The sequence below is a fragment of the Schistocerca nitens genome, chromosome 2 (genome assembly GCF_023898315.1).
Source record: "Schistocerca nitens isolate TAMUIC-IGC-003100 chromosome 2, iqSchNite1.1, whole genome shotgun sequence".
NCBI lineage: Eukaryota > Metazoa > Arthropoda > Insecta > Orthoptera > Acrididae > Schistocerca > Schistocerca nitens.
Window position 1 is genome coordinate 477,064,373 of NC_064615.1, and position 27,333 is coordinate 477,091,705.

The 27,333-nt window shown below is 45.3% G+C and overlaps 1 protein-coding gene across 1 annotated transcript in view; it reads left to right on the top strand.

Annotated features, from left to right (window-relative positions):
• The window catches only part of LOC126235106 (allatostatin-A receptor-like), a gene marked incomplete at its 3' end in the record, with an annotated part of 100,555 nt that overhangs the window by 24,487 nt on the left and 48,735 nt on the right, over positions 1-27,333 (top strand). The window lies entirely within an intron of this gene.

Below are 27,333 nucleotides of genomic sequence, written 5' to 3' on the forward strand. Positions count from 1 at the left end.
CTGATCATAAGAAGTCTGCCATCTTAGATGGTGGACGGAATTTTACGGAGGATTCTCGCTATTTTAAATGAAATATTGACCACAATAGGAAGAAAAGCTAAAAATTTGGCCGGCGCGTTCTCCCCTTCATCCACTTCCTGATTCTTGATTTTAACTGACAGCGCCCTGTTAACCTGATGGGTGGGATATCCATTTTTTCTTAACTCTGTCTTTGGGTGGGCGAGCTGTTTAAGCAAACTATCTAGGTCTGAGACAGTGTGAGCTCCATATATGAGTGTTTAAAGCACGCTCATAGTTTGCGAAGTCTGATGGCAACTTGACACTTGCAAATGCAAATCCGTATAAATGAACTAACGATACACTGAATGCCGCAGAGAGACACCTTTTTTCGGCAACCAAGTCATTCGGGAAAGACAGAAAACCTTCTCACTTTATGTTATGAACAGAGTTGAAATGGTGAAGAAATTCCATCAGTTTATCTTCTCCAAGAGGCCGCACTGTGAAAATATCGTCCATATACCTCCACAACACAGTTGGTTTCAGGGCCACCTGCTTCAAGCGCTCTCTTCTCAAAATCCTCCATAAAAAGGTTGGCTACCAAGGGAGACAGATGGCTGCCCATGACGACGCCATCAGTCTGTCAAATTATTCTTGGTTGAACATAAAATAGGTTGAAGTTAGAGCATACCGAAACAAAGCAGTGGTATCCACTTGAAACGTTTTCCAATCAGTGCCAAAAAATCTGCAAGAGGAACTTTTGTAAAAAGTGATTCCACATCAAAGCTAACTATTAGGTCAGAACTGCTTAGACGAAGACTCCCCCCCAGTCGACTGATAGAAGTAGCCAAGTTACAGATGTGATGTGAGCAGTTGCCCATCAACAGTCTCACTTGTAGGAGTTCCACTGTTGATCGCTACTGGACGTAATGGAACATTTTCCCTGAGTTATTGGAAGGCCATACAGTCTTATTGGTACACAATCACGTAGTCTCAATGTCTTTATGATCTCCTGGGGTAAGGAAGAGGAATTCAGTAATGCATAAGTTTTGAATTGCACACGTGTAGATCACAGCCAACCGTGCTATAGACAGTCGTAGAATCACTTAGCAGAGCACACATTTTATCATTATACAAACTATGAGGTATCAAAATGGTTACATTACATTTGTGAGCTTTCAGTACCACTACGTCAGGGTCCTCTCGTAGATTTCGTTGTCCAGCCCCTTCTGCACAGGAAGTTACTACGTTGAGGAAGAGCTTCCAAAAGAGCATGGAAAATTTCCTCTCTTACTTCGCCATACAGCTTCTTCAAAAAGATGGTGCTCCAGGTGTAAGTGGACTTAAGGGACTCAATTCAAGCTATGACCAATCGACGAAAACTATGAGCATACTTAAAACACTCGTACATAGAGCTCACACTGTCTCTGCCCTAGATAGTTTGCCTAAAGAGCTCGCCATCCCAAAGGCAGAGTTTAGAAAAAATGGATGTTCCACCCGGAAGATTAACAGGGTGCTGTCAGTTAAAACCACGAATCTGAAAGTGGATGAAGAGGAGAACGCACCGGCAAAATCTGTAGCTTTCCTTCCTTTTGCGGACAAAATTTCGTATCAGGTGGACGTGATTTTCCGTCCATCATCTAAGATTGCAGACTTTTTCGATCAGTGAAGGAAGATCGGAGTTTACAAAATATCTTGCCAATATGTTATGAGTTACATAGGATAAACTACACGCACTGTGAAATTGTGGTTTTAGGACATCATTTCCATATGTGTGACTTAAGAGACATGGAGATACGTGACAGAGTCACAGGTGGCTTATAAAACCAAAGAGGTGTAGACGTATCTGAAGGTGTACAGATCAGACTTCTAACCTGCCCGTGCTTGCCTGTTAGCCATGTAGGCAAGCCGCGGCTCATTTTCAACGGAACGGGCAGGCTGCTTTAGTCCCACCCAAGGCAAGTTACGCCCAACCCAAGCAGGCTTAAGTAATCTTGTTTGCCTGCCTGTCTTCCTGCGATGGTACGCTGTCTAGCAGTTTATTCTGTACACTTTCACTGTAGCGTTATATGTAGTTCTCGGAAGCCGACTAAAAGTCTTTTTCTTTTACCCAAATATCGTAAGACGAGGCTCAATGAAATGTACATTAATTTTTGGTCATCGTAGGCGGGAAAATGGTGTATTTTATTTGTCTTTTTTCCCTTTTCAGCGTATTTTGCGCTTATTTATTTATTTCAATATAACAGTTATCTCTGCAGCTTCGCCCTCTTTCGACTAGTACTGTCTGTTCTCAATACGAACCATCATCAGGTCATGTCTAATGCATGTTTCCTGTAGTAAGCAGAGCCATAATTCAATGCCAACTATAGTAAAATTTTGGAAGTCTAGTTTCTGTAACCCTAGTGGGTGCCAGCGAAATATGACCTCAGTTATACCAACTTTAATTACTTTCTCCAGGATGTGCTGCGAGTTCACTGAATTCATTCTAAGTGACCAAAATTGCTTATTAACTCTCCAAAAGTATTTTAGCAAATACGAAGTTTTCAGAATTCATATTACGTTAATCTAAGAACTACATGTCTGAAGGAAGCAGCTTTCTTTGCACTACATTACATACCACCAGGACCTGGTTTTTCATATCCACTGAACCATATTTATGTCCTCTGTCAATCAATGTTTGCCCATTTCAGGTCCTTAGCAAATTTCCACATACCTGTCAGACACTAAGTCTATGTCCTCTTTCAAAATATTTATGGAGTGAGGAAACTATTGGTCAAATTTAGAAACATGTCCTAACAAATTCTACATCTACATCTATACTCCGCGAGCCACCTTACGGTGTGTGGCGGAGGGTACTTATTGTACCACTATCTGATCCCCCCTTCCCTGTTCCATTCACGAATTGTGCGTGGGAAGAATGACTGCTTGTAAGTCTCCGTATTTGCTCTAATTTCTCGGATCTTTTCGTTGTGATCATTACGCGAGATATATGTGGGCGGTAGTAATATGTTGCCCATCTCTTCCCGGAATGTGCTCTCTCGTAATTTCGATAATAAACCTCTCCGTATTGCGTAACGCCTTTCTTGAAGTGTCCGCCACTGGAGCTTGTTCAGCATCTCCGTAACGCTCTCGCGCTGACTAAATGTCCCCATGACGAATCGCGCTGCTTTTCGCTGGATCATGTCTATCTCTTCTATTAATCCAACCTGGTAAGGGTCCCATACTGATGAGCAATACTCAAGAATCGGACGAACAAGCGTTTTGTAAGCTACTTCTTTCGTCGATGAGTCACATTTTCTTAGAATTCTTCCTATGAATCTCAACCTGGCGCCTGCTTTTCCCACTATTTGTTTTATGTGATCATTCCACTTCAGATCGCTCCGGATAGTAACTCCTAAGTATTTTACGGTCGTTACCGCTTCCAATGATTTACCACCTATGGCATAATCGTACTGGAATGGATTTCTGCCCCTATGTATGCGCATTATATTACATTTATCTACGTTTAGGGAAAGCTGCCAGCTGTCGCACCATTCATTAATCCTCTGCAGGTCTTCCTGGAGTACGTACGAGTCTTCTGATGTTGCTACTTTCTTGTAGACAACCGTGTCATCTGCAAATAGCCTCACGGAGCTACCGATGTTGTCAACTAAGTCATTTATGTATATTGTAAACAATAAAGGTCCTATCACGCTTCCTTGCGGTACTCCCGAAATTACCTCTACATCTGCAGATTTTGAACCGTTAAGAATGACATGTTGTGTTCTTTCTTCTAGGAAATCCTGAATCCAATCACAAACCTGGTCCGATATTCCGTAAGCTCGTATTTTTTTCAGTAAACGTAAGTGCGGAACCGTATCAAATGCCTTCCTGAAGTCCAGGAATACGGCATCAATCTGCTCGCCAGTGTCTACGGCACTGTGAATTTCTTGGACAAATAGGGCGAGCTGAGTTTCACATGATCTCTGTTTGCGGAATCCATGTTGGTTATGATGAAGGAGATTTGTATTATCTAAGAACGTCATAATACGAGAACATAAAACATGTTCCATTATTCTACAACAGATTGACGTAAGCGAAATAGGCCTATAATTATTCGCATCTGATTTATGACCCTTCTTGAAAATGGGAACGACCTGCGCTTTCTTCCAGTCGCTAGGTACTTTACGTTCTTCCAGAGATCTACGATAAATTGCTGATAGAAAGGGGGCAAGTTCTTTAGCATAATCACTGTAGAATCTTACGGGTATTCGATGTTTCCAAATGAGTGTTTAGTAACTTCTTACGCAGTTTCCATTGTGAGACACCTACCGATTTATCTGACGGTGCCTCATAAACTCACGACAGTTTTTTCCTACTGGACTTGTGTTATGTTTCATGAGTGGTATACATTCCCCAGTTCTTAATTTCTCGTCAGTTTCCTTTACGTTTGGTTTGTTTATTTTGTTGGTCCCACCGTTGTGGTAAATGAGCTGCAGTGAAACTACCAACTCAGCCATGTAGTTGGCTAGTTATGCTGGACTGACACTGCAACCTGTTGTCAGGTGCAGCATGCGGAGCAGGTCCCGTGAACTTTGCCAAGTTGGCCTGCTTTAACCATTGTGCTTCAGTGCACATGTACTCTTCTGTCTCCATTGCAGCAAGCTGAGCTGCTTTAATGGTTGCATCAGAGACAGGGCCCAGAAGGCTAGAAGAGAAATTGTACACATCTGGACGTATCCCGTGCACGTTTGTTTCAGTAACCCTTGGAATTATTGGTCATCGAGCTAGTATTGAAGGGTTGCTTCAGAAAGTGGACGTGACAGGAAGGACGCATCACACATTTAATTATTCTTCAGGCACTTTGCATGAGATCGAAACCCTGGAGACGTATTGTCCTTGAGTCCTGCAGGGAGTGGTACAAGCATCAGACTGTTTTGCAAATAAAAATAATTCCAATTTTTATAAACGCTTTTGCATGTTTATTATTTATCATGAATTGCAAAAGATAGCAATTAATAAAAACCATTGCGAAAACCGTAAGTGTAAGCTTTTGAGGACACAAAAAACACAAAACATAAAAGCTACATTATTTAAAGATAACGTCATTTAAGTGGTAGCCATTCCTCATATACGAGGCCTGTTCAGAAAGTAAGCTCCGATTGATTGCCAAATTGAAACCACAGTGAACATCAGAAATGTTTTACTTGTAACAATTAGCTATACCTTTCAGCTACTTCTCTACGTAGTCGCCGTTCTGACTTAGACTTTTGTCATAGCGTTGTACCAACTTTTCAATAGCCTCATCATAGAAGGCAGCCGCCAGTGCTTTCCGCCAATTCTCCACGCTGGCCTACACCTCGTTGTCTGTGTCAAAATGTTGTCTTCAAAGACAGCGGTTCATGTGACCAGAGATGACACTCAGGGGGAGACAATTGCGGACTGTATTGTGGGTAATCTCACATTTCCATTTGAAAACGATGCAGGGTCATCTTCATTGCCCCTGCAGAATGCGGCTGAGAATTGTCTTGAAGAAGAAACAGCACGACAGTTATGTAATGTTAGCTGTATAGCTTCAGGCGAAATTTCTCACTAGGCCCTCGTACTTGGCGGCAGACACTATTTTCTAGACATCTTTACGCACTCACTGCGAGCTCAGAAATGAGAAGAGCGACGTGATGCTAACTGGGGTTATACTAGAGACACTACCCAACACATCTGTGCAAAGCTTTATCGGATTTTCATAGTCGTTTCCATTTCGCGACCGATCGGAGCTTACTTTCTGAACGCCCCTCGTATATTCCACAAGTCTCGCAGCAAAACTGGCAAACTCCGTACACAACATTTCCTTTTATATAGACTCATTCACTTGTATAACTTCTTTCAAGCCTTATAGTGCACGGGCTTCGTTTGTGCACACTTTCGATTCGAGGTAACCCGACAGGAAAAATCACACACACAGAGGTTGGGGGAGGGGGGGCGGGGGGGGGGGGGGGAGACGAACGAGCCAAGCAATGTCGCCGTTGCGAGAGATGACGTGGCCACTAAATTCGCTCCTATAGTAACCTATTTCATGATTTGTTGTGTGAGTAGTTGCTTCGTCTTGCAGGAACAAAATCTTTTTCATACCAAGACGTTTTCTTTTCAGTTAAGAAAGTGTCCGATATTCTCAAGTAACGTTCTTGGTTTACCGTGACTGTTCTCCCTCGCTCCTCAAAAACCTGCAGGTCGATAACACATTTCTTAGTAATCCTTCACGACACTGTGAATTTGGAATATCCAGGGGGCGTTCGTGTAACTCTTGTGGGTTTGTGTCCGACGAAAAAATGTTCAAATGTGTGTGAAATCTTATGGGACTTAACTGCTGAGGTCATCAGTCCCTAAGCTTACACACTACTTAACCTAAATTATCCTAAGGACAAACACAGACACCCATGCCCGAGGGAGGACTCGAAACTCCGCCGTGTCCGACGAATAGCAAAAATTTTGTTTGTTAGCATATCAATCAAGGTGGAAATGAGCCTCATCACTCATTAGAAGAATTTCGTCGTCATACATCACACCAGTCATTCTTTCGTAAAATCTCTGACGATTGGCGTAGTCAAATATTAAGCTTCTGAATAATAGCGCCGCACGGAATTAGCCGAGCGGTCAGGGGCGCTGCAGTCATGGACTGTGCGGTTCGTCCCGGCGGAGGTTCGAGTCCTCCCTCGGGCATGGGTGTTTATGTTTGTCATTAGGATAATTTAGGTTAAGTAGTGTGTGAGCTTAGGGACTGGTGATCTTAGCAGTTAAGTCCCATAAGATTTCACACACTTTTGAACATTTGAATAATTGCAGTTTTATGTTATTGAAAGAGCAGCTCCTCGTGTAGTATTCTTCGCACTGAGCAGTCAGGCATTCGAAGATCAGCAGCTTAACTACTCACGGATCGAAGCTGGCTACCAGTGATCAAGGCTTGTCTCGCGTGCTCAAGGTTGTCTGGTGTTCTGACTGACCTTGTACGTCCTTTAGGCTTTTGTCGTAATGTTGAACTAGTTGATCTGAAGTTCTTGACTCACAACTTAATCGTTTTACGCGATGGAATTTCTCCCCAACCACTCACATGAAAATACAGGGTGATCAAAAAGTGAGTATTAATTTGAAAACTTAATAACCACGGAATAATGTAGATAGAGAGGTAAAAATTGATACAGATGCTTGGAATGACATGGGTTTTTTTTAGAACCAAAAGAAAAAAAAACAAAGTTCACAGAACGTCCGACAGATGGCGTTGGACAGCAAAACTGCTACCGTGACGGGTGACAGGTACGCGGATATGTTACATAATCGCATCATCCCCAGCCTGGCTGATAAACACCTGCTGAAACGTACGATGTTTATGCATGATGGCGCTCCACCCCATCCATATTGCTAGACGCGTGAAAGATCTCTTGCGCGCGTCGTTTGGTGATGATCGTGTGCTCAGCCGCCACTTTCGCCATGCTTGGCCTCCCAGGTCCCCAGACCTCAGTCCGTGCGAGTATTGGCTTTGGGGCTACCTCAAGTCGCAAGTGTATCGTGATCGACCGACATCTCTAGGGATGCTCAAAGACAACATCTGACGCCAATGCCTCACCATAGCTCCGGACATGCTTTACAGTGCTGTTCACAACGTTATTCCTCGACTACAGCTATTGTTAAGGAATGATGGTGGAAATATTGAGCATTTCCTGTAAAGAACATCACCTTTGCTTTGTCTTACTTTGTTATGCTAATTATTGCTATTCTGATCAGATGAAGAGCCATCTGTCGGACATTTTTTGAACCTTTGCATTTTTTTTTTTTTGTTCTAATAAACCCCCGTGCCATGCCAAGTATGTGTGTCAATTTGTACCTCTTTATCTACATTATTCCGTGATTTATTCAATTTTTCAAATTTATACTGACTTTTTGGTCACCCGGTATATGACAAACTGGCGTATGACAAGAGCAGAATCACCAGTTTTAAAATACGTCTCAACGACGTACGATGCTCACTGGACTACTGCCCCATGGCAACTGAAACTGCCTCGAGTAACCTTGAAAACTCCGTGCTCCTCACCACCCCCCTCCGCCACGCCACTGTGCACGAACTTAAACCGTCAGGAATTTCTTCCGCTCCGTGTATTAGGAAACTAGAAATAAATATGATATTTTCGGTCAATTTCATGAGCGTTCCCCGTTAACAGGTAGCTACAGTACGTTTCGGGCTGTGTGATACGACGCCTGCGCCCGTGTGTTGGCGCGCGGGTGAGCGGCACGGCAGGGGACTGTGAGCCGAGGCGTCGGCCGTGAAGCGAGCAGCCTGTGGCCCCGGCCCGGCCAAGCCGCTTCATTGAAATCGGCGACGGTGGCGCCGACGCGGGCAATAGCGGCAGCGGCCCGCGCCTTCACCTCCTACCCCTCTCACCCTTCTAGCCACCACCCCTTCCCCGGCAGTTCCATTTGCATATTTGGATGGGAATCGAGCGCCGCCGTCTGGGCCGCCACTTGTGCCGGTTTCAATAACTGCGCTGGCGGCGCGGCACGGCGCGGCACTGAGCACAGCCAGCAGCTTTTCACTTGAAAAAGGAAAAAGGCGGGCCAGGCCGCTTCCCCGCCACACTCTTTCCTCCTCCCCCCCTCCCCCTCCTACCACATCCTCCTCCTCAGCTGCCGCCGCTGCGCAGTCTTCCGGTTAGGGATTACAACCAGCAGCGCCGCGGCTTTGTGAATTAACCGCGAGACTAGGCGCGTTCCTCTCTCATTATTCTACAACTCCCGTAGACCGACTGTACTGCCGGCTCTGCGATGTACACACACACACACACACACACACACACACACACACACACTTGGAGTTCAGAGACCGGATCACAAAACAGAGAAACGAATATCAGCCTGCTTTGTTCAGCCGTGTAAACTACCCTAGCCGGCGGAATCATTTGTCACGTGAGCGACTCTAATTCGTGTAACAACGGACCCTGCACATCCTTCCTGTTGCGCAAAGGAAGAGGTGACATTACGGTTTAACCTCCCTTCGGCTAGGAGATCATTGGAGTCGGGGCACAAGCTAGAATTGTGAAACGATAAGGAAATAAATCGGCCGTGCTCTTTCAGGGGAATCATTCCAACATTCACATTAAGCCGTTAAGGGATATCACTGGAAATCCAAATCAGGGTCTTTTTATTGAAATTCTCTTCGACGTGAAAATTAATAGCAAGATCAAACGACTTCAACTGGTAAGAAGCCATGAACATGACGAAAAAAAGACACCCTACAAATGTACTGAACAGTGTTAAAAGAAAATACGCTACGGTCGCAGGTTCGAATCCTGCCTCGGGCATGGATGTGTGTGTTGTCCTTAGGTTAGTTAGGTTTAAGTAGTACTAAGTTCTAGGGGACTTATGACCTCAGCAGTTGAGTCCCATAGTGCTCAGAGCCATTTTTAAAAGAAAATAAGTGATTGTACAGGGTGGTCCATCGATCGCGACCGGGCCGAATATCTCATCAAACAAGCGACAAACGAAAAAAATTACAAAGAACCAAACTTGAAGGGGGAAACCAGATGGCGCTATGGTTGGCCCGGAAGATGGCGCTGCCATAGGTTCAAATGGCTCTGAGCACTATGGGAGCTGCCATAGGTCAAACGGAAATCAACTGCTTTTTTTAAAATATTAACCCCCATTTTTATTACATATTCGTGTAGTACGTAAAGAAATACGAATGTTTTAGTTGGGCCACTTTTTTCGCTTTGTGATAGATGGCGCTGTAATAGTCATAAACATATGGCTCAAAATTTTAGACGAATAGTTGGTAACAGGTAGGTTTTTTAAATTAAAATACAGAACGTAGGTACGTTTGACCATCTTATTTCGGTTGTTCCAATGTGATACATGTACCTTTGTGAATTTATCATTTCTGAGAATGCATGCTGTTACAGCGTGATTACCTGTAATTACCACATTAATGCAATAAATGCTCAAAATGATGTCCGTCAACCTCAATGCATTTGGCAATAAGTGTAACGACATTCCTCTCAACAACGAGTAGTTCGCATTCCATATTGTTCGCACATGCATTGACAATGCGCTGACGCATGTTGTCAGCCGTTGTCGGTACAACACGATAGCAAATATCCTTCAACTTTCCCCGCAGAAAGAAATCCTGGGACGTCAGATACGGTGAACGTGCGGGCCATGGTATGGTGCTTCGACGACCAATCCACCTGTCATGAAATACGCTATTCAATACCGCTTCAACCGCATGCGAGAAGTGTGCCTGACATCCTTCATGTTGGATGTACATCACCATTCTGTCATGCAGTGAAACATCTTGTAGTAACATCGGTAGAATATTACGTAGGAAATCAGAATACATTGCACCATTTAGATTACCATCGATAAAATGGGGGCCAATTATCCTTCCTACCATAATGCCGCACCATACATTAACTCGCTAAGGTCGCTGATGTTCCACTTGTCGCAGCCATCGTGGATTTTCCGTTGCCCAATAGTGCATATTATGCCGGTTTACGTTACCACTGTTGGTAAACAACGCTTCGTCGCTAAATAGAACGCGTGCAGAAAATTTGTCATTGTCCCGTAATTTCTTTTGTGCCCAGTCGCAGTACTGTACATGACGTTCAAAGTCGTCGCCATGCAATTCCTCGTGCATAGAAATATGGTACGGGTGCAATCGATGTTGATGTATCATTCTCAATACCGACGTTTTTGAGATTCCCGAATCGATATTCATGTATCATTCTCAACACCGACGTTTTTGAGAATCCCGATTCTCGTGCAATTTGTCTGCTAATGATGTGCGGATTAGCCGCAACAGCAACAGCATATGCTTACTACCTGAGCCCCCATCTTACTGTTACCCGTGTAGTAACCACAACCAACAGCGGCAACGCCTTGGGCTGCGGATCGGAGCCGCCAGGCGGGGAAGCCGCCGGCGGTGGAGCACGCACCACCGGGTAAACACTGGACGAGTCGGACGACAGACCAACGACAACTGACAACAACGGACCACGACCGACTATGAGCGACACAACACGGAAGAGATAAACAACGGAGGCTTGTGGAAACCACAACACCAAACGTAAATCCACTCGGAACCAGAGCCAGGCAAATGTCAACAACGAGCAACGACCAGAACGCAGTACCGCCGAGATAGCAACGAAATCCAGAGCGAGTACCAGACTGGCTGGACTAGGGTTTTTTTTACTTTATTGTATTTCAGTCTCCCATCGGGGCGGGCTGGCAACAGCATATGCGCTGCTCTTCAGCCGAAAGACATAGAACAAACAATAGAAGACATTTAAAGGTAACAAAGGAGAGAATATGGTGAACATAGACATAAAAAAGTGGGAACATTATGGAAGGCAATAGACAAAAAACGGCGTGACTGTAAATTGGAGATAAAAAACTGTTTAAAAGTAGCACACACAAAAAGCCACACACTGCGACAGTTAAAAGAACACAAGGCACAGTATGACTGGAGCATAAAAGGTATCGACGGATGGCGTACCACATAACAAACACTGACGGCGAACCTCAAGGCAGTACACAATTAAAATCACACCTCTTGATGCACAGGAGAAACAGCACTAAACACAACACTGATGTGGCACACTGACGATGATCAAAATGGAGGATCTGCCAGGTGCAAGGAGATGAGGGAGACCGGAAGAAGAGAGGGAGGGGAAGAGAGGGTGGAGATGAGCGGGGGGCGCGCTGAAGAGGGCCAGGTAGGGAGGGATGTGGGAAGGAAAGAGGCAAGTATGGAGTGCAGGGTCTCAGGGGGAGGGGGAGGGGGTGAAGGAGGAAAATCCGCTCTGGGAGAAGGAGGGGAGAGGAAAAAGGGGGCCCTGGGGAGGGGGGGGGGGAACAACGCCAGTTTATAGTTGGAAGGAAGGGTAGATGTCACGGCGAAGTTCTTCATCTGGGAGGGGGAGGCGTTGGAAATTGCCCTGATGAAGGAGAGGGAAAAAATGGTGCCCGTGGTCTAGGGGTAGCGTCTTTGATTCATAATCAAAACGTCTTCAGTCCCGGGTTCGATCCCCGCCACTGCCTAAATTTTGATAAATAATCAGCATTGGCGGCCGAAGGCTTCCGGCATAAGAAGTCAGCCTAATTCTGCCAACGGCCTTGTCAAAGAGGGCGGAGGAGCGGATAGAGGTTCGGGGCACTGTCTTGTCCTAGGGGTGGGAAATTGCCCCTAAAGGCGGAAGAATCAGCAATGACCAACGACATGAGGATGCAGAAGGCAATGGAACCCACTGCATTAAAGACACGTAAAGACACGTAACGTGTATCCACAGGACATGTGGCCTGTAATTAAAGAAGTATCATGATGATCTCTCCATTGGCAAAAGATTCCGGAATAGTCCCCCATTCAGATCTCCGGGAGGGGACTGCCAAGTGCGAGGTTACCATGAGAAAAAGATTGAATAATCCACGAAAGGATAACGTTCTACGAGTCGGGGCGTGGAATGTCAGAAGCTTGAACGTGGTAGGGAAACTGGAAAATCTGAAAAGGGAAATGCAAAGGATCAATCTAGATATAGCAGGGGTGAGTGAAGTGAAGTGGAAGGAAGACAAGGATTTCTGGTCAGATGAGTATTGGGTAATATCAACAGCAGCAGAAAATGGTATAACAGGTGTAGGATTCGTTATGAATAGGAAGGTAGGGCAGAGGGTGTGTTACTGTGAACAGTTCAGTGATCGGGTTGTTCTAATCAGAATCGACAGCAGACCAACACCGACAACGATAGTTCAGGTATACATGCCGACGTCGCAAGCTGAAGATGAACAGATAGAGCAAATGTATGAGGATATTGAAAGGGTAATGCAGTATGTAAAGGGGGACGAAAATCTAATAGTCATGGGCGACTGGAATGCAGTTGTAGGGGAAGGAGTAGAAGAAAAGGTTAAAGGAGAGTATGGGCTTGGGACAAGGAATGAAAGAGGAGAAAGAATAATTGATTTCTGTAACAAGTTTCAGCTAGTAATAGCGAATACCCTGTTCAAGAATCATAAGAGGAGGAGGTATACTTGGAAAAGGCCGGGAGATACAGGAAGATTTCAATTAGATTACGTCTTGGTCAGACAGAGATTCCGAAATCAGATACTGGATTGTAAGGTGTACCCAGGAGCAGATATAGACTCAGATCACAATATAGTAGTGATGAAGAGTAGGCTGAAGTTCAAGACATTAGTCAGGAAGAATCAATACGCAAAGAAGTGGGATACGGAAGTACTAAGGAATGACGAGATACGTTTGAAGTTCTCTAACGCTATAGATACAGCAATAAGGAATAGCGCAGTAGGCAGTACAGTTGAAGAGGAATGGACATCTCCAAAAAGGGCCACCACAGAAGTTGGGAAGGAAAACATTAATACAAAGAAGGTAGCTGCGAAGAAACCATGAGTAACAGAAGAAATACTTTAGTTGATTGATGGAAGGAGGAAGTACAAACATGTTCCGGGAAAATCAGGAATACAGCAATACAAGTCGCTGAGGAATGAAATAAATAGGAAGTGCAGGGAACCTAAGACGAAATGGCTGCAGGAAAAATGTGAAGACATCGAAAAAGATATGATTGTCGGAAGGACAGACTCAGCATACAGGAAAGTCAAAACAACCTTTGGTGACATTAAAAGCAACGGTGGTAACATTAAGAGTGCATCGGGAATTCCACTGTTAAATGCAGAGGAGAGAGCAGATAGGTGGAAAGAATAGCTTGAAAGCCTCTATGAGGGTGAAGATTTGTCTGACGTGATAGAAGAAGAAACAGGAGTCGATTTAGAAGAGATAGGGGATCCAGTATTAGAATCGAAATTTAAAAGAGCTTTGGAGGACTTACGGTCAAATAAGGCAGAAGGGATGGATAACATTCCATCAGAATTTCTAAAATCATTGGGGGAAGTGGCAACAAAATGACTATTCACGTTGGTGTGTAGAATATATGAGTCTGGCGTCATACCATCTGACTTTCGGAAAAGTATCATCCACACAATTCCGAAGACGGCAAGAGCTGACAAGTGCGAGAATTATCGCACAATCAGCTTAACAGCTCTTGCATCGAAACTGCTTACAAGAATAATATACAGAAGATTGGAAAAGAAAATTGCGCTAGGTGACGATCAGTTTGGCTTTAGGAAAAGTAAAGGGACGAGAGAGGCAATTCTGACGTTACGGCTAATAATGGAAGCAAGGCTAAAGAAAAATCAAGACATGTTCATAGGATTTGTCGACCTGGAAAAAGCGTTCGACAATGTAAAATGGTGCAAGCTGTTCGAGATTCTGAAAAAAGTAGGGGTAAGCTATAGGGAGAGACGGGTCATATACAATATGTACAACAACCAAAAGGGAATAATAAGAGTGGACGATTAAGAACGAAGTGCTCGTATTAAGAAGGGTGTAAGACAAGGCTGTAGCCTTTCGCCCCTACTCTTCAATCTGTACATCGTGGAAGCAATGATGGAAATAAAAGAAAGGTTCAGGAGTGGAATTAAAATACAAGGTGAAAGGATATCAATGATACGATTCGCTGATCACATTGCTATCCTGTGTGAAAGTGAAGAAGAATTAAATGATCTGCTGAACGGAATGAACAGTCTAATGAGTACACAGTATGGTTTGAGAGTAAATCGGAGAAAGACGAAGGTAATGAGAAGTAGTAGAAATGAGAACAGCGAGAAACTTAACATCAGGATTGATGGTCACTAAGTCAATGAAGTTAAGGAATTCTGCTACCTAGGCAGTAAAATAACCAATGACGGACGGAGCAAGGAGGACATCAAAAGCAGACTCACTATGGCAAAAAAGGCATTTCTGGCCAACAGAAGTCTACTAATATCAAATACCGGCCTTAATTTGAGGAAGAAATTTCTGAGGATGTACGTCTGTAGTACAGCATTGTATGGTAGTGAAACACAGACTGTGGGAAAACCGGAACAGAAGAGAATCGAAGCATTTGAGATGTGGTGCTATAGACGAATGTTGAAAATTAGGTCGACTGATAAGGTAAGGAATGAGGAGGTTCTATGGAGAATCGGAGAGGAAAGGAATATGCGGAAAAGACTGATAAGGAGAAGGGACAGGATAATAGGACATCTGCTAAGACATGAGGGAATGACTTCCATGGTACTAGAGGGAGCTGTAGAGGACAAAAACTGTAGAGGAAGACAGAGATTGGAATACGTCAAGCAAATAATTGAGGACGTAGGTTGCAAAAATGGTTCAAATGGCTCTGAGCACTATGGGACTCAACTGCTGTGGTCATAAGTCCCCTAGAACTTAGAACTACTTAAACCTAACTAACCTAAGAACAGCACACAACACCCAGCCATCACGAGGCAGAGAAAATCCCTGACCCCGCCGGGAATCGAACCCGGGAACCTGGGCGTGGGAAGCGAGAACGCTACCGCACGACCACGAGATGCGGGCACGTAGGTTGCAAGTGCTACTCTGAGATGAAGAGATTAGCACAGGAAAGGAATTCGTGGCGGGCCTCATCAAACCAGTCAGTAGACTGATGACCAAAAAAAAAGAAGGAGATGGAGGGTGTGGAGGTGGAGAGAGGGATGGATACAGCGATAGAGGCGTGGCCACGGGCGGGGGTTGAGAGGAAGGAGGAAACCAGAGGGTGGGGGGCATCAAGCCTGCGGACAATGTAAAGGTTGCGGAGATGTTGGAGGAACAGGCTGGACTAGGGTTTTTTTTTATTCCTTTATTGATTTTTAATTTTCCCCGAAGGGGGGGGGGAGTTGGCAGCAGCTTAGTACGCTGCTCTACAGCCTACAGACTTTTATTTTAAAGAACGGATGAAGAAAAGAAACAAGAAAAACAGGCGATAAAACGGTGACGTCAAGTGAAAAATGGCGGAAAAATGCGGAAAGTTAAAACAGAAAGCAAAAGGGGTTGGCAACGTTAATAAAAGACACAGGAATCAGACAAGTAACATAGTACACACACAATTAAAAAAAAAAAAACACGGCGACAGTCTGGTTTCTGTTCGCAAGAGATAAAAGGCACACCCAGCGACAGTATGATGGCCGTTCGCAACACTTCTGGACTAGGGTAGAGCGGGTCCCTATATTCGAAACCGGAGGGAGCGGCTATTGACCGCTGTCTGCACGTGGCGTAGCGGTGGCGCCCTCGCTGCGTGAGAGCCGCTGCGCGGAATAGCCGCGGCGGAGGCGGAGCCCTCTACGGGCTGACCACGTCCATTTGTTCTGCAGCGTGTTCGACTTCTGCGGCGGAAGGCACTAGAACCCGCTCCTGTGAACGGGAACGCGTTATGCAGATCTTGGTGCCTCTCGCGTCCATCTAGAAAATACACTCCTGGAAATGGAAAAAAGAACACATTGACACCGGTGTGTCAGACCCACCATACTTGCTCCGGACACTGCGAGAGGGCTGTACAAGCAATGATCACACGCACGGCACAGCGGACACACCAGGAACCGCGGTGTTGGCCGTCGAATGGCGCTAGCTGCGCAGCATTTGTGTACCGCCGCCGTCAGTGTCAGCCAGTTTGCCGTGGCATACGGAGCTCCATCGCAGTCTTTAACACTGGTAGCATGCCGCGACAGCGTGGACGTGAACCGTATGTGCAGTTGACGGACTTTGAGCGAGGGCGTATAGTGGGCATGCGGGAGGCCGGGTGGACGTACCGCCGAATTGCTCAACACGTGGGGCGTGAGGTCTCCACAGTACATCGATGTTGTCGCCAGTGGTCGGCGGAAGGTGCACGTGCCCGTCGACCTGGGACCGGACCGCAGCGACGCACGGATGCACGCCAAGACCGTAGGATCCTACGCAGTGCCGTAGGGGACCGCACCGCCACTTCCCAGCAAATTAGGGACACTGTTGCTCCTGGGGTATCGGCGAGGGCCATTCGCAACCGTCTCCATGAAGCTGGGCTACGGTCCCGCACACCGTTAGGCCGTCTTCCGCTCACGCCCCAACATCGTGCAGCCCGCCTCCAGTGGTGTCGCGACAGGCGTGAATGGAGGGACGAATGGAGACGTGTCGTCTTCAGCGATGAGAGTCGCTTCTGCCTTGGTGCCAATGATGGTCGTATGCGTGTTTGGCGCCGTGCAGGTGAGCGCCACAATCAGGACTGCATACGACCGAGGCACACAGGGCCAACACCCGGCATCATGGTGTGGGGAGCGATCTCCTACACTGGCCGTACACCACTGGTGATCGTCGAGGGGACACTGAATAGTGCACGGTACATCCAAACCGTCATCGAACCCATCGTTCTACCATTCCTAGACCGGCAAGGGAACTTGCTGTTCCAACAGGACAATGTACGTCCGCATGTATCCCGTGCCACCCAACGTGCTCTAGAAGGTGTAAGTCAACTACCCTGGCCAGCAAGATCTCCGGATCTGTCCCCCATTGAGCATGTTTGGGACTGGATGAAGCGTCGTCTCACGCGGTCTGCACGTCCAGCACGAACGCTGGTCCAACTGAGGCGCCAGGTGGAAATGGCATGGCAAGCCGTTCCACAGGACTATATCCAGCATCTCTACGATCGTCTCCATGGGAGAATAGCAGCCTGCATTGCTGCGAAAGGTGGATATACACTGTACTAGTGCCGACATTGTGCATGCTCTGTTGCCTGTGTCTATGTGCCTGTGGTTCTGTTAGTGTGATCATGTGATGTATCTGACCCCAGGAATGTGTCAATAAAGTTTCCCCTTCCTGGGGCAATGAATTCACGGTGTTCTTATTTCAATTTCCAGGAGTGTATAACCTGAAGATGCCTAAATAAGGCGAAACGCGTCGTTGAAAAATTAAAAAAAATTAAATTAGTACCAAGACTGTTTTTAACCAATACTAGAAGTTCTGCCCAAAAGTATCGCCATCTCTCACGCACTTCAACTTCAGAGTAAGTTACCAGCACCACGACATTTCAAATGCACACTATGATGCACCTATTATCCGGGCTGCAGCAGAACTGTGTCACTAGGAAACGGGAACATTATTTTGATCTCTGCTGACAACGAGCAGCTCTTGTTGTGTAGTGGTGTTATCGTGGGACAACATGTGTAACTTACCTTCTGAAGTCCCTATGTTTGTGAGTTAGGATAAGAGTTGAACTTAGTAATAACAAGTGGAGCCTCATATTCTGGTCTTTAAACAACCCATGTAAACGAATAAAACAGTTTCAAGCGTCTGATAACTTGCAAAGAGTTAATGTGTTAAATATTTGACGTCAAGCATGTAAGCGAGAATAAGTTCAGAAAAGGTTTGAAATTATGTTTAACGCTTGTTGAAAGTTGCTAAATGCTCTCATTATCAAACCCTCTATGTCCATTGCCTGGGTAATTTGCGGTCCGTTTTAAGCGATTTCGATGTTCATGACTTATTATATCTTGTACTATGCATCATACAGTTTTCGGTACATCCGGTGGCGTATGTGGATACTGTCTCCAGAATGGCTTGCGAACGAAGTTACTAGTAAAGAAATAATGAATTAAAACCTCATGACATGAATTTTAGTCCATGGTCAGAGAAAATATAGTTTGTGAAAGATGTCATCGAGAAAAATTTCTGTAAAGGTTTTGTAAAATGTATGATGTTTCTCGCTAACTGTTTTCTTTCTCAACTGTACTCTGGGTAAATTGCGCGCCGTGAATTACCCTGCCTCGTCATATATATACGCAGTTTCTAATTGTAATATTTGACTTGCTGTGTTAAATCCTTAACATAAGACTATGCATCTAGATAACGCCACTTTAAAATTTTTCAACTCGAACAATATTTATATGAAATATTGAAAAAAAAATCTGTTGTCTGTGGAAACCGTTAGACAGGCAACCTGCAGTCTGGATCATGCACCATGAAACGAGTTAGCAGTTTAGTAACATACATACGCTACTACATACATACATACATAATTAACAGTGCAGTGTATAATGCAATATATTGTGTTCATAGGCAGTTGAAGTAGCTGCATCCGTCTGTTTAAATTTTGGCTCAGACGCCATATTCATATGCATATTACAAAAACGTATGTGTGTATGCATTTATGTATGCAGATCTCGTAAACTACTTGACCCAACTGAACCAAACTCGGTACATGTATCATATACTGTCTGGAAGAAAGCCCTGTGGCGGTAAGAAACAACTACCTACCAAAGAGGTTGGGATGGCGGTAAGAAAAGTGTAGCCCACGACGCACAAATACCCAGATTTTTGCAAAACTTTTTTTCTCACTGACAGCAACCCCTCCCCCCCACCCCCCTCCTAACAAAATGATAAAAAGGAAGAGGAAATTTTTCGCTTACTGGGCACTAGTTTCTTACACCAAAACAAAAAAAATTGTCCACTTAACATAAGCTCTAAAACGTAAATCTTAAGAGCTCTGAACACTTGTTCATCTTTGCTGGTGTGAAACACATCTCTTCTACTGGAGAAAGCGCTTAATGCTCTTAAGGTATGCACTTTAGGACCCAAGTTTAATGATATTTTTTTTCCTTGTTTTTGTGTAAAGTACCTGTCCCCAAATTTCTAAATGACATCGTAACACACCCTGTATATCTGCAAAATTATATCATTGTACCACAAGACGTTCAGGAGATAAAACGTCATAAACATTGAGCTGCCCTAAACCGGCAACAGCAAGGCGAAATTTGCTAGAGATACAGGGAAAATGTGTGTGAAATATGTTAAATATACGTGAAATACCACATGTACGTACGTAAGTGAAGCCGCGGGTAAAAAGCTCCTCCTAAAGCCCTGGGCCGATTTCATCTCTGATTTGATACAAGTGTTAGTTACTACCTCGAAATACTGAGGAGGTAAGAACCGCCAATCTCCTACTGGGGTGCAGGTGATGAACAGAGAAGAGTTGGGAAGGAGGATTTGGAGAGACTGAGAGGTGTAAAGAGGAGAAGGACACAGATGGGGGGAGAAGCAGATGGGCAGAGAAGAGAAGAGAGAAGGAGATTGATAGAGAGGGGGGTGAATATCACATGGATAGAGCAGGAGAAATGGGCAGAGAAGGGGAAAAAGGGAATGGTAGATATAGAGAGGGGGAAGGAGGACAGAGGGAGGAGGAAGGAGATGAACAGAGAGAAGGGGAAGAAGGACTAATAGAAAATTGGAATAAATGTGTACCTGGGCAATGCTGGGTACACAGCGGGTAATTAAAAATAAATAAAAAAACCTTGCTGCGGTGATAGCAGTGAGTCTGTAGTGGTTTAAGAAATCTGTACAGCTTGCCGCGAGATTGGCCCGTCTGTTAGGAAACAACAGCGCCAGATGGCGAGGCGCTTGTGAGAGCAGGCTAGTAGCCGGGGGCGTTCCCCGTAATCTGCTGTGAAGCGTGGCAGGGCGGCGGTTATGAGGGCAGAGGGTGCAGGCGGGCGCTCGCTCCGCACAGTGGCAGCGAGCAGAGGCAGCAGCGGCAGTTGTCCAACCCCCACTCCCTCCCTCAGCCACCCACTCACCGCCAGTTCCCGCCCCGCTAAACTCGCCCGTTTCATATCTCCACACCTCCGCCTCCGCGCAGTTTCTCGCCACACGTGTAAGAGCCTGTTATGAAAGAGATATGCGCAGCTCTCCGATACGCAACTTTGAAGCTTCAGGTGGCCGAAATTTAGTTTGCATTTTCAGAAAACTACCATCACTCTGACCTAATTTTCTTAATACTGAGCAATAGTTACATTATGACAACCTCGAGTACCGTACACACCGAATTTTTTTCTTTAACGATGGACATATAGTACAAATACAGTATATTTGATTACAGAATAGATGTATAACAAGATGGATGAAAGAAATTTGTTATTGGCGTCATTGAATAGAGAAATATATAGACCAGATAAACTCATGTCCGTAACATTAGTAAGCTGGCGATCCACGAAACATAATTGCATCAAGAATACCGAAATCTATGCGGACAACACAGAAACACGTAACATACATCATACAAGGAAAATCTGACATACGCAGTGCGGTACTGCATAGTGTACATGCAACAGACATTGTGGGCAGAGGTCATGAATAGACATGTTCTGACATCTGCTGGGTTGGTGCGTAAGTTCGCACCGTTTTTCCATAAGTTTAATAAACACTACAGCAATTGGTTCACTCTGGCTCGTTCGCTTTACATTTTGAGATAGTCGTTTAACATATTAAAGCTTCATATTGCCTGCCTGAAGTTCATTCATCTTTTCGAATGTCTTTCCTGCATTCTGATTTCAGGCTACATGTCCCACCTGATTTAGCAGTCCTGGCTTACAGATAATAGTACATAGTAGAACTTAGGCTCCTGCTTTCTTATATATTCCCCGTCTTTAGTCCGAAGACTGGCTAGCTGGAGCTCTCAGCACTAGTCCATCCAATGTAAGCCTCTTCGTCTCTGCAGAACTATTGCAACCCACATTTATTCGAACCTCCTTGTTGTAATCAACCCTTGGTCTCGTTCTACAACTTTTATCCCTCCCGTACCCTGCTCCTATACACTTCCCTACATTACCACACTGACGAGTCCTTGACGCCTCAAGACGTATCCTATCATCTTTTAGCCGCGTTACGGATTAAATTTCTTTTTCCCTAGTTCGATTCAGTACATTCTCATTAGTAGTCAAACCTGCTCGTCTACATTTCGGCATTTTTCTACAGCACTGCATTACAATACTTTTTGTTATCTTCTTGTCTGAAGTATTTACTATTCACGTTCCACTTCCGTACAAGACTTCCCACTATGTAAACACCTTCAGAAATGACTTCCTGACACTTAAGAATATATTAGATGTTAATAAATCCACCTGTTTCAGAAATGCTTTTCTTGCTATTGCCAGAGTGCAATTTACATCCTCTTTACTTCGGCGATCATGAGTTATTTTACTGCCCAAATGGAGAAGGTCAGCAGCTACAACTTTGTCTTACTTCTTGTCTACACTACCTAACAAAAAGCCGAAGTATCCATAAGACATAATCGGATGTCAATATAAGTACGTATCGTACAGTCCATTGGCAGGTATGTAAATGATTCGAGTTGCAAATTCCCTGTGACAGGTAAAACAGCCACCAGAGAGCATTAGCATCCTTTGTGTTTAGTGTTGTTACCATATATGAGTGGTCTGAACTGCGTCAGATGTTGATGATCACTGTTACGGACTCGAACATGCAGCTTACTCGTGTGTGTCAACAACTGACTACATTACCGGGTTATAAGCCCATTTGGCGGGCTTGGCTTGTCGCATAGTGTAATGTACAGGTTTTCAGATGTGACAGTCGCCCGACGTTGGACTGCATGGGAAAGTGAAAGCATGAGTAATAGTAGTCAAGGGTCCGATCGACCACGCCACACCACAAGGAAGGATCATTGTATTGCGCACCAAGTATATTTGCGCCTGCCATCCTGCCGTCCAGCAAAAGTAATGGACTGAATGCAATATTCTGTTCATCTTGCACTGTTGGACAGAGGCTAGTAGGAGCCACACTAGGGGATTAGTGAGACATGTGTAGGCTACAGTTAATACTACGAAACAATCGGCAACGTTTGCAGTGATTCCATCAATGAGAAGCATGGACTATGGATGAATGGGGTTACGTTGCGTACAGCGATGAATCGCGGTTCCGAACTAACAAGATTACGGTCGTCAGTATGTACGGCAGCAACATGGTAAGAGGTCCCAGTCCTCCTTTGTTTTGGAGAGGCACGAAAGAGTTATTCCTGGCGTCATAGTGTGAGGAGCCATCAAATATGACGTCAGGTCATGACTGATAGTTACAGAGAACTCTGACGGCACAACAGTACTTCACAGACATCCTGTGTCATCTATTATTTCTGATCCAGCAACAACATGGTGCCATATTTCAACAGGACAACACTCGTCCAGACATGGCACGTGTCCCAATGAACTGTCTGAGTTATGTCTAGGTACTGCCGTGTCCGCATGATCCCCAGATATGTCTTCGATAGAATACGTGTGGGACGACCGCTGACGTCAAAGCCGTCTAAGTGAAAGTATTCAGGATATCAGGGACCAGTCAAAAGCTGTGGACCAGTTTGTGTCAGGGGAGGATGTAACGTCTTTATGACACTTTACAATAGAATCAGTGCGTACTTTCAGTCCAGAGGGGGTGCAACGTCATACTGAAAAGTGGGTTCCTACTGACAAGTTTTTTGTAAATCACTAAAATAATATCAAATAACCTCTCAACCTTTGAAGTTTCATTCCGTTTCCTCCTCCCCTTCTGTGCGCTTCACTTTCTTTGTCAGGCAGTTTAATTGAGCAAAATCCATTACCCTTTCTTCACTTCTGTTTATGTTCATCCTTGCCGCAGAGAAGCTACAGCTGAAACTTGACGATCACTTCCAAGGATACGTCGCGTAGGCCGAGCTGCTCGCAACAGCGACGCAGGTAGGCATCCGGGATTCATTCCAGTACAGTGTGGTGTATGAGCTACTACCCGTCATTCCATTCTCCGTATTGTATTCGAACCTGCATTGTACCTACACTTTCTTCTTCCCATTATTGGCTCTCATTCATAACTCTGCTCTCGACGAATCTGGCTTTGTTTACAAAACACGTGTTCGTGTTAGGAGACAACAGAAAACTATCTACGACCGATGACTAGCATTCCGGTATACCTAGTATTGTTTGCACCATGTCGCGTGTCTCACTAGTCTCACTATGACACTGCACCTCTCCCCCCCGCCTCCACCCCCCCCCCCCCCCCTTCCGCTGGATGCGTAGCAGTAACTGTTTCAAAACTGACTCATAGAACTCTGCGCCTGCAGTATTACTTGCAGCGAACAAGAGTAAAACGTATATCGATGATGTTTCGTCGAATGGTTCGCAAGCTGACGCTGACGCTTGTTGATGGCCCAACATTGAAATCTGCAGAAATTTGCGGAAGGGTTGCACTTCTGTCACGTTGAACGATTCTCTTCATTCGTCGTTGGTCCCATTGTTGCAGGATCTTTTTCCAGCCACAGCGATGTCGGAGATTTGATGTTTTACCGGATTCCTAATACTCACGGTACACTCGTGAAATTGTCATACGGGAAAATCCCCACTACATCGTTACCTCGAAGATGCTGTGAGCCATCGCTCGTTCCCCGAATATAATACCACGTTCAAACCCACTTAAATCTTGAAAACCTGCCATTGTAGTAGCAATAAATTATCTAACAACGGCGCCAGATACTTGTTGTCTTATATAGACGTTGTCGACCGCAGCGCCGTATTCTGCCTGTTTACATATCTTTGTATTTCAGTATGCATGCCTATATCAATTTATTTGGCGCTTCAGTGTATTTTACAACGTCATGAGACGGGAACATCAGTCTGACTAAGATAATAAAAATGGAAATTTCAGGTTAACTTCTGATTTGTTAAAATGATTATCATCAGAAAACTTCACACGGATTAATACAACTCAAACCATCTGCTGCACTTAATACAGTGACATTCTGCTCGATTCTTCAGTTGACAGTTCGACAATATTTAAAAAAACCACAGAAATATCAACGATGTTTGGTGACAGAAACAACGACTTGCTAACTTCCGATAGGGGATCAAACTTGGGAGGTGAACGTAGTCAGAATGCTGTAAATTGATCTCACTCTCTTATTTTGCTACACGTTTCGCTGGAAAACCTAAGAGTGACACTGTCTCCACATATGACATCTAACTGTGAGGAAAACAGTAACAGCTTATCTCGTATCGCTGAGCAGAATAAAAACAGAGGAGAAGTTTGCACATTTCGTAATTAATTTAAGAAATATAGCTACCTCTCACAAGGTATGATGGTGTGGCCACTCTCATTACAAATTCCAATATTATTCATTCCTCTTCGTACCGTCACAACTGAGATTCCACTACTGAGATGGCTGATTGGGCACAGCCGGGAAGTTAACAGAAAAAGAAAGTGAAAGGCAGCAGAATTTCCAGACTACAGCCTGTCTGACAAGAACGACTATCGAAAGGCCTCTTCTGACTCCGTGCCGCCTGCCCTAACAAACTCAGAATAGGAGACACTTCATAGATGCAACCGCTCAGCGCCAACTACCTCACAACACCATGAACTGCTTTACAGCCCACATCTGTCCAAAACAGACTGACCGACTTCGTACAACTGACTCTCCTCCTTCGTTTCAAATTCTACGTTCTCATGTGGCCCTATCCGTTCAGTGGCCGATCTACCGATTCCAAGGACCAAAAGGAAAATTTAAGTACTTCGGATGTAGCAATATCGAAATTTATTAAAGTGCAATCGGAAAATAGAAGCTAAGAACTCTCCCGTAATCCCGTACTTCATCCAGATACAGGATGGCTGAAACAACAGATACCTTTCAACTCTCGTATCAAATAGCGACTTGTACAACAAAAAAAATACACCAATGAAGTAGAAACATCTCTAATATATATATATATATATACTGGAAATGGAAAAAAGAACACATTGACACCGGTGTGTCAGACCCACCATACTTGCTCCGGACACTGCGAGAGGGCTGTACAAGCAATGATCACACGCACGGCACAGCGGACACACCAGGAACCGCGGTGTTGGCCGTCGAATGGCGCTAGCTGCGCAGCATTTGTGCACCGCCGCCGTCAGTGTCAGCCAGTTTGCCGTGGCATACGGAGCTCCATCGCAGTCTTTAACACTGGTAGCATGCCGCGACAGCGTGGACGTGAACCGTATGTGCAGTTGACGGACTTTGAGCGAGGGCGTATAGTGGGCATGCGGGAGGCCGGGTGGACGTACCGCCGAATTGCTCAACACGTGGGGCGTGAGGTCTCCACAGTACATCGATGTTGTCGCCAGTGGTCGGCGGAAGGTGCACGTGCCCGTCGACCTGGGACCGGACCGCAGCGACGCACGGATGCACGCCAAGACCGTAGGATCCTACGCAGTGCCGTAGGAGACCGCACCGCCACTTCCCAGCAAATTAGGGACACTGTTGCTCCTGGGGTATCGGCGAGGACCATTCGCAACCGTCTCCATGAAGCTGGGCTACGGTCCCGCACACCGTTAGGCCGTCTTCCGCTCACGCCCCAACATCGTGCAGCCGGCCTCCAGTGGTGTCGCGACAGGCGTGAATGGAGGGACGAATGGAGACGTGTCGTCTTCAGCGATGAGAGTCGCTTCTGCCTTGGTGCCAATGATGGTCGTATGCGTGTTTGGCGCCGTGCAGGTGAGCGCCACAATCAGGACTGCATACGACCGAGGCACACAGGGCCAACACCCGGCATCATGGTGTGGGGAGCGATCTCCTACACTGGCCGGACACCACTGGTGATCGTCGAGGGGACACTGACTAGTGCACGGTACATCCAAACCGTCATCGAACCCATCGTTCTACCATTCCTAGACCGGCAAGGGAACTTGCTGTTCCAACAGGACAATGCACGTCCGCATGTATCCCGTGCCACCCAACGTGCTCTAGAAGGTGTAAGTCAACTACTCTGGCCAGCAACATCTCCGGATCTGTCCCCCATTGAGCATGTTTGGGACTGGATGAAGCGTCGTCTCACGCGGTCTGCACGTTCAGCACGAACGCTGGTCCAACTGAGGCGCCAGGTGGAAATGGCATGGCAAGCCGTTCCACAGGACTACATCCAGCATCTCTACGATCGTCTCCATGGGAGAATAGCAGCCTGCATTGCTGCGAAAGGTGGATATACACTGTACTAGTGCCGACATTGTGCATGCTCTGTTGCCTGTGTCTATGTGCCTGTGGTTCTGTCAGTGTGATCGTGTGATGTATCTGACCCCAGGAATGTGTCAATAAAGTTGCCCCTTCCTGGGACAATGAATTCACGGTGTTCTTATTTCAATTTCCAGGAGTGTATATATGGTGGTCCATTGATAGTGACCGGGCCAAATATCTCACGAAATAAGCATCAAACGACAAACGAAAAAACTACAAAGAACGAAACTCGTCTAGCTTGAATGGAGAAACCATTTGGCGTTATGGTTGGCCCGCTAGATGGCGCTGCCATAGGTCAAACGGATATCAACTGCGTTTTTTTAAATAGGAACCCCCATTTTTTATTACATATTCGTGGAGTACGTAAAGAAGTATAAATGTTTTACTTGGATCACTTTTGTCGCTTTGTGAAAGATGGCGCTGTAATAGTCACAAACATATGGGCCTCAATTTTAGACGAACAGTTGGTAACAGGTAGGTTTTTTAAATTAAAATACAGAACGTAGGTACGTTTGAACATTTTATTTCGGTTGTTCCAATGTGATACATGTACCTTTGTGAACTTATCGTTTCTGAGAACGCATGCTGTTACAGCGTGATTACCTGTAAATACCACATTAATGCAAAAAATGCTCAAAATGATGTCCGT